A 16174-nucleotide genomic window follows, 5' to 3' on the forward strand; every position below is an offset into this window, starting at 1 on the left:
TCCTGACCCCTCTGCCCCCCTAAAACGGAGGCCCATCCCCCAGTGTCCACAGAGATGAAATCCTCCCAACCCGCCCGCCCCGTGGGTTCTGAATCTACACAGCTTTGTGGTGTCACCACCGTCATAGACTTTCTGAGCCCAAGAGATTCCCGGAGTTCAACTCACTCATTTCTTTTTGCTTGTTTGTTCATCCTCCCCCGGGGATATTTTCCCATTGGTTTTCAGGGAGCGTGGGAGAGAGAGGGAGAGACAGAGAGAAACATCGATGTGAGAGAGACACATCGATCGGTTGCCTCCTGCACGAGCCCAGACCAGGGCCCCGGCCGGGGAGGAGCCTGCCACCGAGGTACGTGCCCTTGACCGGAATCGAACCTGGGACCCTTCAGTCCGCAGGCTGACGCTCTATCCACTGAGCCACACCAGCTAAGGCTCCACTCACTCATTCCACTGGGGAGTAACTGAGGTCCGAGGCAGGGGAGATGGGCGGCCTAAGGTCATGCAGCGACCAGCGACAAGGACCTACTTCGAGTCCTGCCTCCTAGACCCTGTCCCTGCTGGGGGGGCGGGGGGGGCTTCTCCCTCAGATCCCAAACAGGATCCCGGCCCCGCACGGGCGGCGGGGGTCTGGGGCCAGGCGCAGGGTAGGGGGGGTGCATAATGCGATAAACAGCCTGGCCATCTGGCTCGGGGACCGAGGAGGGTCCAGACTGGCTGCTTCTGCTGCCCGGTCCCCGGGGGTGGGGGTGGGGGGGGCCCTGTGTTAAGAGACAGACGGCCAGATGGACAGGCACGGGCCTGGGTCTGGGTAGAAGCCAATGAGCTCCCTGTAGTCAGAGCTAACCAACTCTGGGAGGTGGCGGGGAGGGGAAGAGGGGGCCCCGGAGGAAAGCCAGGCCCCCCCAAGGGCAGAGAGACAGAAAAGCAGGATGCTGAGCAGAGATTCCCGCCAGGCCGGGAGGAGCCGGGCTCCAGGTAGGCCCAGCCGGGGCGGGCGCGACGCACGGCTCCCCGGGAAAGACAAACACGTCTCCCCGGCCCCTTCTCAGACATGCATGCAAAACTAATTAACATGGGGGGACATGCGAGCAGCCGGCAGCTCCACACCCTCGAGCCCACGCAAACAAGGCGAGCCCTTGTCCGGGGGCCGGCGCACAAAGCCTCGTTGCTAATTTCGGCATCTGTCTCTGTCCGCTCTGGTCCTCCTGCCTGCGCCGGGCTTTTTCCCAGCCCCGCGGACAATGCTGGGAACCGGCCTGCCGATCCCTCATTCAAATCACACCCAGGACAATGAGCTCATTGTGCAGGCCGTAGAAAAGGGGCTGCTGGGGGGGCGGGGGGGGTGGGGTGTAAGGGGGCATCGGGAGTGGAGAAGGGGGGTGATGAAAATGTTTACTAACACAGCCCTGCAGCTGCCCGGCCCCCTCCCCTCTCCCGGGGGCTGGGAGAGGTCCCGGGACTCGGATGGAGGTGGGGGCCAGCGTGGGTGAGGCTGGGCGGCGGATACAAGCCTTCCTTTCCTTCTGCCCCCCACGATCCACAGTCTATGGCCGTCCCCGCAGGCCCAGGGCCAGACACAGCTTTTACTGGCCGGTTTGGGGGTTCTCTTTTTTCTCACTTTGGTGGAGCCGGGGAATGTACTGACCGCTCAGGAGACAGGCCCGGGGAGAGGTGTCAGGCGCTGCCTCGGCCATTGTCTTCCAACGTTTCATTTTCTCCTCCTTCCCAGCTCATAAATTAGAGAGGAGACCGGCGCTGCGGAGGGACGGGCTCCCCACGGGCGGACGGGCGGCGGGCAGGCGGGGAAGTGTGTGAGCTCTCGGCAGATGGCCCCCCCTCCCCAGCCGGTGCGGCTCCCACCACACCTGGCCAGACCCTCGCATGTCGCCTCACACAATGAGCAGCATTAAAAAAACAAGCCTGTCATATATATGTATATACACATACACACAGGGGCGGGCACACGTAGGTGTACAGTTGTTTGTATAGAAATACAATAATTAATTTAAAAAAATAATACAAAAATAAACTCACCCTGGCCAGTGTGGCTCAGTGGATAGAGCATCAGCCTGCGGACAGAAGGGTCCCGGGCTCGATTCCAGTCGAGGGCACGTACCTCGGGTGCAGGTTCCCGGGCCCTGGTCGGGGTGTGTGCAGAAGGCAACCAATCGATGTGTCTCTCTCACATCGATGTTTCTCTCTGTCTCTCCCTCTCCCTTCTACTCTCCCTAAAAATCAATAGAAAAATATCCTCGGGTGAGGATTTAAAAAAAAAGAAGAAGAAATACAATGTTTAATAAATAATAATACAAGATTAAACTCTGTGTTCCACATACTCACAACCATACACCTACTTTTGCGCACAAATATATATAATCTCCCGAAATCCCCGAGGGTGAGATCTGGGGCTGTGGAATGTTCTCTCTCCTAACCATCCCCCGCCCCCAGCGCCTTGTAGCACTGATCGTGCCCAGACAGGCCGACATAAACACACCACAGCCTGACACTGAATGCAGACACAAAAAGAAACACGCACCCCAGAGGCCGCCCAGGCACACACACTCACAATGGTGTACTGAGTGCAGGCTGGAGGGCACCTCGGGTTGCCCAGCACGGGGGGCGGGGGGGGGGGGGGGGAGGCTGCGAGGCAGCTCCCCGAATGCCCTCCTCCTGGAGCCAGAGCCGGAGGGGAAGGAAAGACTGACTCAGGCGTCCAGACAGCAGCTGATCCTGCGACACGAAAGTCTGGAACCGGACTCAGCGCTTGGTCAGGACTGTTTGCACTGCCCTGGAGAATGTCTTTCCTTTTTTTTTTTTAAACTTTCTGTTTGTTGGTTTTTTGGTTTTGTTTTGTGAACCCTCACCTGAGGATATTCCTGCATTGATTTTTAGGGAGAGTGGGAGAGAGAGGGAGAGACAGAGAGAAACATCGATGTGAGAGAGACACATCGATGGGTTGCCTCCTGCACGTGCCCCGACCAGGGCCCGGGCCGGGGAGGAGCCTGCGACCGAGGTACGTGCCTTTGACCGGAATCAAACCCGGGACCCTTTGGTCCGCAGGCCGACGCTCTATCCACTGAGTAAAACCAGCTAGGGCTTTTTTTGTTTTTTAATATATGCAAAGAAAGCGTGTTTAAAAGTCATCATAACTGTCATGCACTTCAAAACCTGTCTTGCCCGGCTGCTGGGTCCATTTGCAGGGCAGCCCCCTAGCGAAGGATGGCTCTTCCAAGCTCGGGGTGTGCTGGGGGAAGGCAGCTGGGTGCCCACGGCTGCTAACTCACATGCAGGCTCCCCTGCCAACCACCAACTCCGGATCCAGTCGGAACAGAACCAGGATGGAATCCAGGCCTCGATCCCTCAAACAGCGCCCGATTTCTTCCAAGGAGGAGAAACCTCTCTACCTGAATTCATCCAGATGAAATGTATTGTCTGATTGCATTTAAGATGTTCCCTAGCAGCCCAGCCAGTGTGGCTCAGCAGTTGAGCGTCCACCCAGGAATCAAGAGGTCACAGGTTCGATTCCCGGTCAGGGCACATGCCCGGGTTGCAGGCTCGATCCTGTGCAAGAGGCAGCCAATAGATTAAGTTCCTCTCTCATCGATGTTTCTCTATCCTGCTCCTTTTCTCTCTCTCTGAAAATCAATAAAAACATATTACAAAAAAAAAGATGTTCCCTACCAATCTCACACCCAAATCTCGATGGTTACTGCTATGCAGATTCCCAAGGTCAAACTTGGTTTCTCAATGAAGAAAAAGGCAATTGAGATGCCACCGTTCTAGACAGAGCAAATGGAATCTGGGAAATTAAAGTTCTAGCCCAAGCTAAACGGCATCTCAAGGTCACCATGGACAAAGGTCCCACGGCCTCTGACCTGTTCTCCCAGGGGCCTTGGGGCGTGAAGAGGGGCAGGGCAGCCAGGAAGTGGCTGACTGGTGAGAACTGTCAAACCCCAGTGCTGCCAACCCAGCCGCCCCCCACCCCTGAAACCCCCCGCTCCCCCGCTGGCCTTCCCGCCCTGATGGATGAAACTCCATACCACACAGGCCTCAAGGGCTGGCCGAGGGCTGTGTTTTCCTTCCCTGTCCCCCACGGCCTTGCCCGGAGCCCAACACATAGTGTGTGGTCACTAACAGTTGAATGAAGAAATGAATGGCTGTGTGGCTTAGAGGTTGAGCGACGACCTATGAACCTGGAGGTCAGGGTTCAATTCCGGTCAGGGCACATGCCTGGGTTGCGGGCTCAAACCCCAGTAGGGTGTGTGCAGGAGGCAGCTAATCCATGATTCTCTCTCATCATTGATGTTTCTGTCTCTCCCTCTTCTTTCCTCTCTGAAATCAATAAAAATATATTTTAAAAAAAAGGGGGGGGCGGTGAACGCAGTAGAAAAATACAGCCTGGCGCAGGCAGACTTCCAATTCCCAAGCTTCCTGGTTCCCTTGCAACTGGGATAGGGACCCGCCCCACCCCCACCCCGCCACAACCCTGGAGGGGCCCAGGCCAGGCCTGCAGGACTCAGTACTGCCGTTACCTACCCCCGCCCCCCACTTCCAACCCTCCATTCGGGGAGGCCTGTTTGGGTACAGTGAGCCTTCTCTGACGACTGCACCCCAAACGGATTCCTCCTCTCTTATGCCCGTGGCCTGAGTCAAACCATCCCCCCTTGAATGCTGTGTCCTTAGGCGACTTCTGCTCCAAGGGGACAGGGAGCGGTCCGGATCTCCTAGGCTCTGCACCGTGGAGCTGGGAGCTCACGCGTGATCAGTAAACACCATGACTTAGCGCAGAGTGGCCGGCAGAGAGCTGAGCCCAGGCCCTGGCTGCCGCCTTCCCTGTGCCCTGGCTGAGGGAAGATGATGTGTGGCCGAGAGTGAGACAGTCACCCATCACAGGGCCTCCACCAACCCCGCCCCCCATTCTAGAGCAGCAGATGGGCACAAACTGGTACTTTTTTTTTTTAATAAGTATTTTCCCACTTATCTTTTTTTCTTTTCTTTTTTTGTTAAGTATTTTTCCATGTATCTTCTTTTGTTGTTCTTGTTGTTAATTCTCACCTAAGGATATTTTTCCATTAATTTTTTAAAAATATATTTTTATTGATTTCAGAGAGGAAGGGAGAGGGAGAGATAGAAACATCAATGATGAGAATCATTGATTGGCTGCCTCTGGGGATCGAGCCTGAAACCCAGGCATGTGCCCTTGATCAGAATTGAACCAGAGGACCCTTCAGTCCGCAGTCCGACGCTCTATCCACTGAGCCAAACCAGCCAGGGCTGATTTTTAGAGAGCGGGAGAGAGAGGGAAAGACAGAGAGAAACATCCATGTGAGAGAAACTCATCGACTGGTTGCCTCCTGCACGAGCCCCAACCAGGGCCCGGGCCGGGGAGGAGCCTGCAACCGAGGTTCGTGCCCTTGACCGGAATCAAACCCGGGACCCTTTGGTCCGCAGGCCGACGCTCTATCCACTGAGCCACACCGGCTAGGACCAAACAGATACTCTTTGGGTGCCACAAGGTAAGAATCACTGTCCCCAACTTTACAGATGAGAAAACCGGCTCAGGGAGACGGGGAAACCGTGGGCCCAAGGGGTGTGAGCGAGGGCAGGTGGACCCCCGGTCCCACCGAGCCACATGCCCCCTGCCTCACACCACCACGGTCTTGAAGCCGGTGATCCAACAGCAGAAGAGAGAAGAGCAGACTAGAAGCAACTGAACCTGGGGTAAAGGAAGCTGCAGTCCCAGAGGGAAGGGGTGGCCATGAACTTGAGACCTTGGTTTCTGCGCGCCCCCCCCGCCCCCCCACCCACCCAGCATGCCACGGAAAGACACACCCCAGAGGCACTTCCCATCCCTCCAGCTCTGAGCCACCAAGCTGCGTGGATAGGAAGGAAGGACCACACACACCAGGCTGGACAGAGGCTGCGGACCCCTGCCCCTCCTCCAGAAGTCAGGGCTGCCCCGGGGGGTGTCCCGCTGCACGGACAGGTGCACCCCGCCCTCCAGGGGTAGACTGAGGCACAGACAGGCTGTGGATGCCACTGACAATGAGGAGAGGCCAGGATGGGCTGGGATGCTTCTCACCCCTTGAAGCACCCCGCCAGGGCTCCCAGGGGCCCAGCCCTGAACCCTGTCTCCCACCCCCCACCCTCCTGCAACTTCTCCAGGTGTATCGCCAGCCCAAAGCAAGAGGCGCTCCAAAGCCATCCCCTAGCAGCCCCAACGAGCACATGCTGCTTCCCCAAGCCCAGGCCAGCTCTGGGGACCAGGACCCCCAGGGACTCAGAGTTCCATCTGCCCCAGGGCTGGCGCTTCCGGGATGCGCCGCAAGCCATCACCCAATGGCCTTTGATATAAAAAAGGAGAGCAGCCTGGTCAGTGTGGCTCAGTGGATAGAGCGTCAACCTATGAACCAGGAGGTCACGGTTCCATTCCCGGTCAGGGCACATGCCCGGGTTGTAGGCTCAATCCCCAGTGTGGGGCATGCAGGAGGCAGCCGATCAACAATTCTCTCTCATCATGGATGTTTCTATCTCCCGCTCTCTCTCCCTTACCTTCTGAGATCAATAAAAATATTTTTTAAAAAATTAAAAAAGTAGCCCTAGCAAGTATGGCTCAGTGGCTAGAGAGTCAGCCTACAGACTGAAGGGTCCCGGGTTCGATTCCCGTCAAGGGCACATGCCCAGGTTGCAGGCTCGAGTCCCAGTAGGGGGCATGCTGGAGGCAGCCGATCAATGACTCTCATCACTGATGTTCTTATCTCTCTCTCCCTCTCCCTTCCTCTCTGAAATCAATAAAAAATATATTTTTAAAATAAATACAGAAAAAAGAAAAGAAGAACAGGTCCCTGGTTACCTTCACTACTCTCTCTGCTCCTCCAAACCCGGGGCGGGGGAGGGCCGGGAAGCAGATAAGCGTGCCAAGCGCTAGCTCGGAACTTGGCACAGCCTGGGCACTGGGTAAACGCCTGTCGCCATGGTCATGACTCCTGACGAGTTCCTGGCTGCCCATCCCTCACTTCCCAGGGTCCCGTGAGGAGCCTTCTTTTCACAAACTCGGGGCTCACTGGGCTCACTGGGCTCACTGGAGCTCACTGGGGCTCACTGGGGCTCACTGGAGCTCATTGGGGCTCACTGGGGCTCATTGGGGCTCACTGGGGCTCACTGGAGCTCACTGGGGCTCACTGGGGCTCACTGGGGCTCATTGGGGCTCACTGAGGCTCACTGGGCTCACTGGGCTCATTGGGGCTCACTGGAGCTCATTGGGGCTCACTGGGGCTCATTGGGGCTCACTGGGGCTCACTGGAGCTCATTGGGGCTCACTGGGGCTCATTGGGGCTCACTGGGGCTCACTGGAGCTCACTGGGGCTCACTGGGGCTCACTGGAGCTCATTGGGGCTCACTGGGCTCATTGGGGCTCACTGAGGCTCACTGGGCTCATTGGGGCTCACTGGAGCTCATTGGGGCTCACTGGGGCTCATTGGGGCTCATTGCGGCTCACTGGGCTCATTGGGGCTCACTGGGGCTCATTGGGCCTCATTGGGGCTCATTGGGGCTCATTGGGGCTCACTGGGGCTCATTGGGGCTCACTGGGCTCACTGGGGCTCATTGGGGCTCACTGGGGCTCACTGGGGCTCATTGGGGCTCACTGGGGCTCATTGGGGCTCACTGGGCTCACTGGGGCTCATTGGGGCTCACTGGGCTCACTGGGGCTCATTGGGGCTCACTGGGCTCACTGGACTCATTGGGGCTCACTGGGGCTCACTGGGGCTCATTGGGGCTCACTGGGGCTCATTGGGGCTCACTGGGCTCACTGGACTCATTGGGGCTCACTGGGCTCACTGGGCTCATTGGGGCTCACTGGGCTCACTGGACTCATTGGGGCTCACTGGGCTCACTGGGGCTCATTGGGGCTCACTGGGGCTCATTGGGGCTCACTGGGCTCACTGGGGCTCATTGGGGCTCACTGGGCTCATTGGGGCTCACTGGGGCTCATTGGGGCTCACTGGGCTCATTGGGGCTCACTGGGCTCACTGGGGCTCATTGGGGCTCACTGGGCTCATTGGGGCTCATTGGGCTCATTGGGGCTCATTGGGGCTCATTGGGGCTCATTGGGCTCATTGGGGCTCACTGGGCTCATTGGGGCTCATTGGGCTCACTGGGGCTCATTGGGGCTCACTGGGGCTCACTGGGCTCATTGGGGCTCACTGGGCTCATTGGGGCTCACTGGGCTCACTCGGGCTCATTGGGGCTCACTGGGCTCATTGGGGCTCATTGGGCTCATTGGGGCTCATTGGGGCTCACTGGGCTCATTGGGGTTCATTGGGCTCATTGGGGCTCATTGGGGCTCATTGGGGCTCATTGGGCTCATTGGGGCTCACTGGGGCTCACTGGGCTCATTGGGGCTCATTGGGGCTCATTGGGGCTCACTGGGCTCATTGGGGCTCATTGGGGCTCACTGGGGCTCACTGGGGCTCACTGGGGCTCACTGGGCTCATTGGGCTCACTGGGCTCATTGGGGCTCACTGGGGCTCACTGGGGCTCACTGGGGCTCATTGGGGCTCATTGGGGCTCACTGGGCTCATTGGGCTCACTGGGCTCATTGGGGCTCACTGGGGCTCATTGGGGCTCACTGGGCTCATTGGGGCTCACTGGGCTCATTGGGCTCACTGGGCTCATTGGGGCTCACTGGGGCTCACTGGGGCTCACTGGGGCTCATTGGGGCTCACTGGGGCTCATTGGGGCTCATTGGGGCTCACTGGGCTCATTGGGGCTCATTGGGGCTCACTGGGGCTCACTGGGGCTCATTGGGGCTCACTGGGCTCATTGGGCTCATTGGGGCTCACTGGGCTCATTGGAGCTCATTGGGGCTCATTGGGGCTCATTGGGGCTCACTGGGCTCACTGGGGCTCATTGGAGCTCATTGGGGCTCATTGGGCTCATTGGGGCTCATTGGGGCTCACTGGGCTCACTGGGGCTCATTGGAGCTCACTGGGCTCATTGGGCTCACTGGGCTCATTGGGGCTCACTGGGCTCATTGGGGCTCATTGGGGCTCATTGGGCTCATTGGGGCTCACTGGGGCTCACTGGGCTCACTGGGCTCATTGGGGCTCACTGGGCTCATTGGGACTCATTGGGGCTCACTGGGGCTCACTGGGGCTCACTGGGCTCACTGGGCTCATTGGGGCTCACTGGGGCTCACTGGGCTCACTGGGCTCATTGGGGCTCACTGGGGCTCACTGGGGCTCAGTGGGGCTCCCTGGGACTGGGTGGCCCTTCACCCAGCCCGAGACTCCAGGGCAGGAAACTGGGGTTTCTGAGAGCGGACATAGGGGGCCTGGCGGGAGGCGAGGCTGGACCTGCAGCCAGGAGTCCTCCGAAGTGAGACGGCCCCTCTGCCCCCCGACAGCAGGGTGAGCCAGCACCTCCCCAGCAAATCTCTCCCAAGACCCAGGCCTGGCCGGGAGCCAGGGCAGGAGGCCTGGCCAAGGAGACGCTGGCTCCGGGCCAAGGCGCATCCCAGAAGCTTCCAGGGCAGAGAGCAGCAAAGGCCGGGGGCGGAGGGGGCCGGGAGAGGGGCATCGGGAGCCCTCGGGCCAAAGGAGACCTGCTCCACGTGGGCCTGGCCGAGACCCGGGCACAGCTGCTTTCCCTCGCCCTGTGCTTGGGCACATCTGGGAGAGATGAAACCACCGTGAGGAAGGGGAGGGGGAGGTGGGAGTTCTCCCCCCACCCCCCGGGACCACCCTCCTGTCATCTACATCCGTGCCCATGCAGAATCCACGAGGCACCCCTGAACCCCGATCCCAAGACTCCTGTGGGCTTACCTACTGGTTCTCCTCACGCCACCCTACCTGCAGAGCCAGGGCTCCTGCCTCGAAGGATTGAGGGGGAACCCCATTTAAGGGGCTGCACTAGGTGGCCCCTAAAAGCCCCATTAGGGCCGAGCCTCCCTCTGTCTGGCTCTTCCACGGCCCTCTATGCGCAGAGCCCTCTGTGGCCCGAGACCTCCCAGGGGGAGGCCAGGCTTAGTTACTGAGCCCAGGGCTGGAGAGGTCTTGATTCGTTAGTCTGGGCCGATGAGGATATAAACTACATGTTTCATTTTAAATGTTCTAGGAGCCACATTAAAAAGTAAGAAACAGCCTGACCGGTTTGGCTCAGTGGCTAGAGCATCGGCCTGTGGACTGAAGGGTCCCGGGTTTGATTCCGGTCAAGGGCATGTACCTTGGTTGCGGGCACATCCCCAGTGGGGAGTGTGCAGGAGGCAGCTGATCGATGTTTCTCTCTCATCGATGTTTCTAACTCTCTATCCCTCTCCCTTCCTCTCTGTAAAAAAATCAATAAAATATATTTTTTAAAAAAAAGTAAGAAACAGCTCGGCCGGTGTGGCTCAGTGGTTGAGCGTCGACCTATGAACCAAGAGGTCACGGTTCCATTCCTGGTCAGGGCACATGCCCGGGTTGCGGGCTCCATCCCCAGTGTGGGGCGTGCAGGAGGCAGCCGATCCATGATTCTCTCTCATCACTGATGTTCCTATCTCTCGCTCCCTCTCCCTTCCTCTCTGAAATCAATAAAGATATATTTTTAAAAAGTAAGAAACAGGTAAAACTAATTCTAACACTCCGGTGTGGGGTGAATTTCCCGCCAAAATATAAGATGGCGCGGGCAATTATTTAGGTTTCCCGCGCAAAATCAGGGATTTTTATGATACCTATTACCCCAATGGGTATGAAACGGTTCGCATACGCAGGTAGGTATCTTTGTGAACGGCAAACAAACAAATATTTGGTAATACGCAGTTACAATCGGCCCGAGTTTACACGTTTCCCGCACTCCACCGCAAATCTATATGAACCGAGTTAAGACGGCTCCTGCGGAGTATGCGCAATTCACGCGAGCCGACTTAACTCGTTTCCCCCACTCCAAGTGCTAACAGCGTATTTTATTTAACCCAGTGTTATCACGGCAGCCCGTCCCACTGACCACATCGCATGAGACCAACCGTGGTTCGCACCGTGGGCAGCGCAGCTCTGGGCCCCAGCAACTGCCCCCATTTTCTGGTGAGGGTGTGGCTCAAGGATCTAAGGACAGGGCACCAGGGTAGAAAGGGGAGCCCCCAAAATCCACCCCAACCGCTGGGCCCATCAGTCATTCCTTTCAGCCTCCCAACACACACTCACGGCCTATGAAATAGATCCTTTAAGAATAAGCCAGCCCTAACTGGTTTGGCTCAGTGGATAGAGCGTCGGCCTGTGGACCGAAGGGTCCCAGGTTCGATTCCGGTCAAGGGCATGTACCTTGGTTGTGGACACATCCCCAGTAGGGGGTGTGCAAGAGGCAGCTGATCGATGTTTCTCTCTCATCGATGTTTCTAACTCTCTATCCCTTTCCCTTCCTCTCTGTAAAAATATCAATAAAATATATTAAAAAAAATAAAATAAACCGGCGTGGCTCAGTGGTTGAGCATCGACCTATGAACCAGGAGGTCAGGGTTCAATTCCCGGCCAGGGCACCTGCCCGGGTTGCGGGCTCAATCGCCAGGGTGGGGCGTGCAGGAGGCAGCCGATCCATGATTCTCTCTCATCATTGATGTTTCTATCTCTCTCTCCCTCTCCCTTCCTCTCTGAAATCAATAAAACATCATTAAAAAAAAAAAGAAAAGAAATACCAAACCCGTTAGACACAGACAACCCAGAGAGGAGTAGACACGGGTATGGTTGGCATCGCAGCTGGGGAACAAAGACCCCCAGGAAGGAGCAGGAGGCGCGTCTGGCTGGGGACCTCCGTGAGTGCCAGCACCTGGGTCCATGGCTCTAAATGCCCGCGGCCCGGCCCTGGGCCCGGTGAATTTTCTACCACGTCTCCCCGGAGGAAGGACCCCCAGAGCTCCTCTCTGCTCTGGGAGGCAAGAACAAGTCGTGCATTTACCCGGCGCTCCTCGTCTTCTCGCTCCGAGTCGCCATGCCAACACACAGTCATAATTACCGAGGAGCGCGCCAACAGTGGCCGCCTTGACAAAGACACTGTATCGGGGCCTGTGAGCCGGGCAAGGTCAGCTCCGCGCCGCCCCCGGCTTCCTGCCCACTTCCTTTATTCCGCTCCGAGCCATCTCTGTCCCTCCATTCTCTCCCTCCCACCCAGATGGTCCCCGATTATATTCCCTCTGCAAAGCCAGGCAGGACGGCTCCGTGTATAAAACACTTTTATAGCAATTAGGAGACAGGTTCTCCATTGAGTCCCCATTTCAACTTGTGGGAAAAGTCACCGGAACGTCCAGGCCTCAGCTCTGGGGCGGTGAATGGGGAGAAAGAATAATTTTGAACGCTGCCCATTCAGCGATCGGGCGCCGACCTCATCCAGGGGCGGATGTGTGTCTGGTGGACTCAGATCTCCTTGACGATGCGGCACCAGGGGTACCAGAAGCTCAGGGAGACAAAAGAGGGTTCAGATCAGAGACGGAGCTGCATCTAATACCCTGGGAACAGCAGGGCTTCTATCCCCCCCCACACACCCCGCCCCCAGGATGGGCGCAAATCTCAGAAGAGGAGCCAGCAGCAGCTGAAAGGCGGGCTCTATCAGATTATAAAAAAAAGATGAGTGGGATGGATGAGAACGATCAGGCTAAGTGACAAGCACCCTGAGGCCCCCCTGCGAGAGCGAGGACATGCGCCCATTTCGAACGAGAGGTTAGAGAAGGCAGGCCGACAGCCGTCGCCCAGCCCCGCGCCCGAGCGCCCCAATTTCAGAGCGGCCCGGGTGCGCCAACATCTGAACTTACAAAGGAGATAAATTGGAGGCCGGCGATTAGCATCACAAAATGATTATTCCCTTTGTAAAAGGCTTCCCTGCAGGACTGCTTTAAATAGTGCATTTAAACCATGATCTGATTTGCTAAATTCGATTTATACACACATCCACCGCCTAAGCTGGCGTGCGGCTGAATTGACATGGCTTCCCCGGGCACGCAGGATGGGAGAGGCCAGCCATTATTTGGGGCCTTTAATCCTTGTAGACAGTAACTAATCTGGGGAGCTGTACCCTGGTTCTCTTCCCCAGCTGGGGCTCTCGCTGCCAGGGGGCCTCGGCTGTCCATCCTGCCTGGCCAGGGCAGAGCCAGTTCAGAGAGAAGGGGCAGGATTTGGCCGGGATCTGGCCCGTGGAGCCTTTCTGCCAATAGGGGCTTCTCACCCATAAGCCAACCCCCTCCCCCAACACACACCCAGGGGGACAACTTTCTGGTACAGATTTATTCGGTGCCTGCAGTCAGCAAGCGAGGGTTTCAGAGGCCACCCTGGAAATGTCCTAACCTGTGCAAGCTCTGGGGACCCGATGAGCCACCTTCTGCGATTTGTCCGGAAGCGGCCGGAACCAAACCCAGACAGGCAGCAGAAGGCTGCCTCTCGCCCAAAAGGACATAAGGATGGGTGGGTGTCCCAGGTCTCATGGCGACCGTGTGACGGTGCCAGCAGGCGACCATCCTTAGTCCCCATAAAGGGACCTACAGGCCTCACTGACAACCTGCTTCCTCGGTAGAGAAATGATCCCTCCTCCCATGAGGTCCAACAAGGTGGTGATGGAGCATTTAGGAGCCAGACCATTGCCAAAGGGGCGGGGAGTGGGGGTGGGAGGAGGAGGGACACACCACCCAGCTCACAGCATTTGCTGAGAGGGGTCTAAGGGATTCCTGGGCTCAGAAATGCAACATGCAGCCCTGGCGGGTTTGGCTCAGTGGATAGAGCGTCTGCCCATGGACTGAAGGGTCCCAGGTTCGATTCCGGTCAAGGTTGCATGCAGGAGGCAACCCATCCATGTGTCTCTCTCACATCGATGTTTCTCTCTGCCTCTCCCTCTCCCTTCTACTCTCTCTCAAAACCAATGGGAAAATATCCTCGGGTGAGGTGTAACAATGACAACAAAAAGAAATGCAACATTCAAAACACAAGTCCATTCTGAGAATTCCACTCCCACCCCATCCCTCAGTCCAGAGGTTTAGCCGTTTGCACCACTCACTCATTCATCAAATATTTGCAGACACGTGCACCAAAGCCAGCCCAGCCTGAGGAATGGGGGCGCGCAAAGGGACAAGACAGCACACAGATCTGAGGGACAGAGGGACCAATAACACAGCTAAACCGTTTCCCCGTTAACAAGCCCACGGAAGCCTGCTCCTCAGAGGATGGGAAGCAGGACTCCTGGGCCCCAGTCCTTGCTCTCCTAGCGACCTTTATGATGGGGGGCGGGCCTTCCCCCCTTTGGGCCTGGTTCCTCGTCTGTGACGTGAGCACTTGACCTACATAATCTCCAAGTTTCTATAAATCTTGCCCTGACCAGGAATCGAACCGTGACCTCCTGGTTCATAGGTCGACGCTCAGCCACTGAGCCACGCCGGCCGGACTCTATAAATCTTATGGAGGGGAAAAAAAATGTCCACGTCTCTAGACATTCTGGTGACATTCTAAACGTTCTTTTTCAAACAAGAGTGTTAACCATCCTGTTTTCTTCTTTGTCTTGGCTGCCAGGAGGCTCAGAAGCACCACAATATTCATCTGTTTTTAGGCCAGAGCTGTAGGCCAGGAGGTTGGGGAGTGATGGGCTGTGTCCCCTGGGCGACTTTGCACTTGACAGATAACATCCCAAAGGTGACGAACCCGTGTGTTTGTGCAACGAAGAGCAAAGAGTGTGGGAGGTTAAGAAGCCAGGCTCTGGGCCCTAGGCGGTTTGGCTCAGTGGATAGAGTGTCGGACTGTAGACGAAGTCCCGGGTTCGATTCCGGTCAAGGGCATATACCTCGGTTGCAGGCTCCTCCCCCGGCCAGGACACAGGTCAGGGCACGTGCAGGAGGCAACCAATCAATGTGTTTCTCTCACATTGATATTTCTCTGCCTTTCCCTCTCTTCCACTTTCTCTAGAAATCAATGGGGGAAAACGATCCTCAGGTGAGGATTAAAATAATAAAAATTAAAAAGAAGTCAGGCTTTGGGGGCAGACAGCTCTGTCTATGCCAAAATCACCGACAAGAAACCATCCTGCCAAACAGGCCCCAAGGCGAAATGCTTAGGACCAAGCCAGGCACAAAGAACTACTCGATAAACACAAAGGAACATTCCGGGAGCTCCCCAGTCCCCCTCGGTACAAACGCACATGCGTGGGACCTGCCCCGGGGCAGCGGTGGGGCACCCCGAGCAGCCAGAACAACAGCGACTGCGCGTAAATTCCTCCCCAGGTGGAGGGGGGACTCTGCGTCCCCCAGCTCTGACCTGCAGGGACCCCGGCCTGCAGGGGGCGAGCTCCAAGTTGCTGGGGTCGAGCTCCAGCGTCAACCCTGCGGTCTTCCTCCCCGACTGGCCGCAGCCAGCCCGGAAGGAGCGAACGGAGCCTCCAGGCCCCAACCACGCGGGCGACGCGAGCCCCCGGCCCTTTCCGCGGGCCTCTGCGCCTGGGCCACGGGCCACCCCCAACCCGGGACCGGCGGCCTCGGTCTGCTCGCCCTTTAGGCCTCGCGGTTCCAAGAAACAGCGGCGTCAGCCGCGCGCCTTCCATTTTGCTGGGACACAACCGAAGGGCAGGGCGGACGCGCCCCGGTCCTTCGAGACGCAGCGGTTTCTGGGGACCCCCCTCCAGCCCGGTGCGCCCTCGGGGAGGCCGGCTGCGCCCCCAGCGAGCGGGCTCGGGCCGGACCGAAGCCTCGGTCTCCGCAGCAGCCCGGCGAGAGCGCACGGCCGGCCGGGAGCGCACGCAGCGACCCGGGGGCGGCAGCAGCCGCGACGGAGGGTCCGGGCGGGAAGGGGGACCACGGCGCTCGCTGCGGCTTCCCGGGCTCGTTAATACCTGAGGTCCTGCCGGGCGCCGGGCGGTGGACACGGCCGGGCGGGGCTCCCCACGCGCTGCGCTCCTGGGGCGCGGGGTCCGATGGCGCCCGTCCTGGCGCACACGCAGCCGCACTGCGTCGCGCTCTCAAGGTGACTTCCGGCCCGCGGCGCCCACCGGGCCGGGCACCTGGGGTTCCCAGGCAGGAGCGGGGTGCGCGCCCTGGTGCCCGCGGGGAGTGAGTGCTCGCCGGGCCGCCGGTGGTGCGGACGCTGCGCCCGGGTCCGGGCGGGTGACTCCGTCTCCGTGGGCGCGCGGCCGGCCTTTGGGGTGTCGCAGCCCGGAGGCAGGCACAGCGCTCCGTCCCCAC

General features: G+C 58.2%; 1 long non-coding RNA gene across 1 annotated transcript in view; it reads right to left on the reverse strand.

Annotated features, from left to right (window-relative positions):
* LOC138998434 (uncharacterized) overlaps positions 1 to 16039 on the reverse strand; it is a 28017-nt gene extending 11978 nt beyond the window's left edge. Inside the window, exon 1 of the long non-coding RNA XR_011469156.1 lies at positions 15826 to 16039. This is a non-coding gene — a long non-coding RNA (uncharacterized lncRNA). The remainder of the gene's footprint in view (positions 1 to 15825) is intronic.
* Between the last annotated feature and the right edge of the window lie 135 nt (positions 16040 to 16174).

Source organism: Myotis yumanensis, unplaced genomic scaffold (genome assembly GCF_028538775.1).
Source record: "Myotis yumanensis isolate MYYU_CA2020_CCGP unplaced genomic scaffold, mMyoYum1.0.hap1 SCAF_20, whole genome shotgun sequence".
In the NCBI taxonomy this organism is placed as follows: domain Eukaryota; kingdom Metazoa; phylum Chordata; class Mammalia; order Chiroptera; family Vespertilionidae; genus Myotis; species Myotis yumanensis.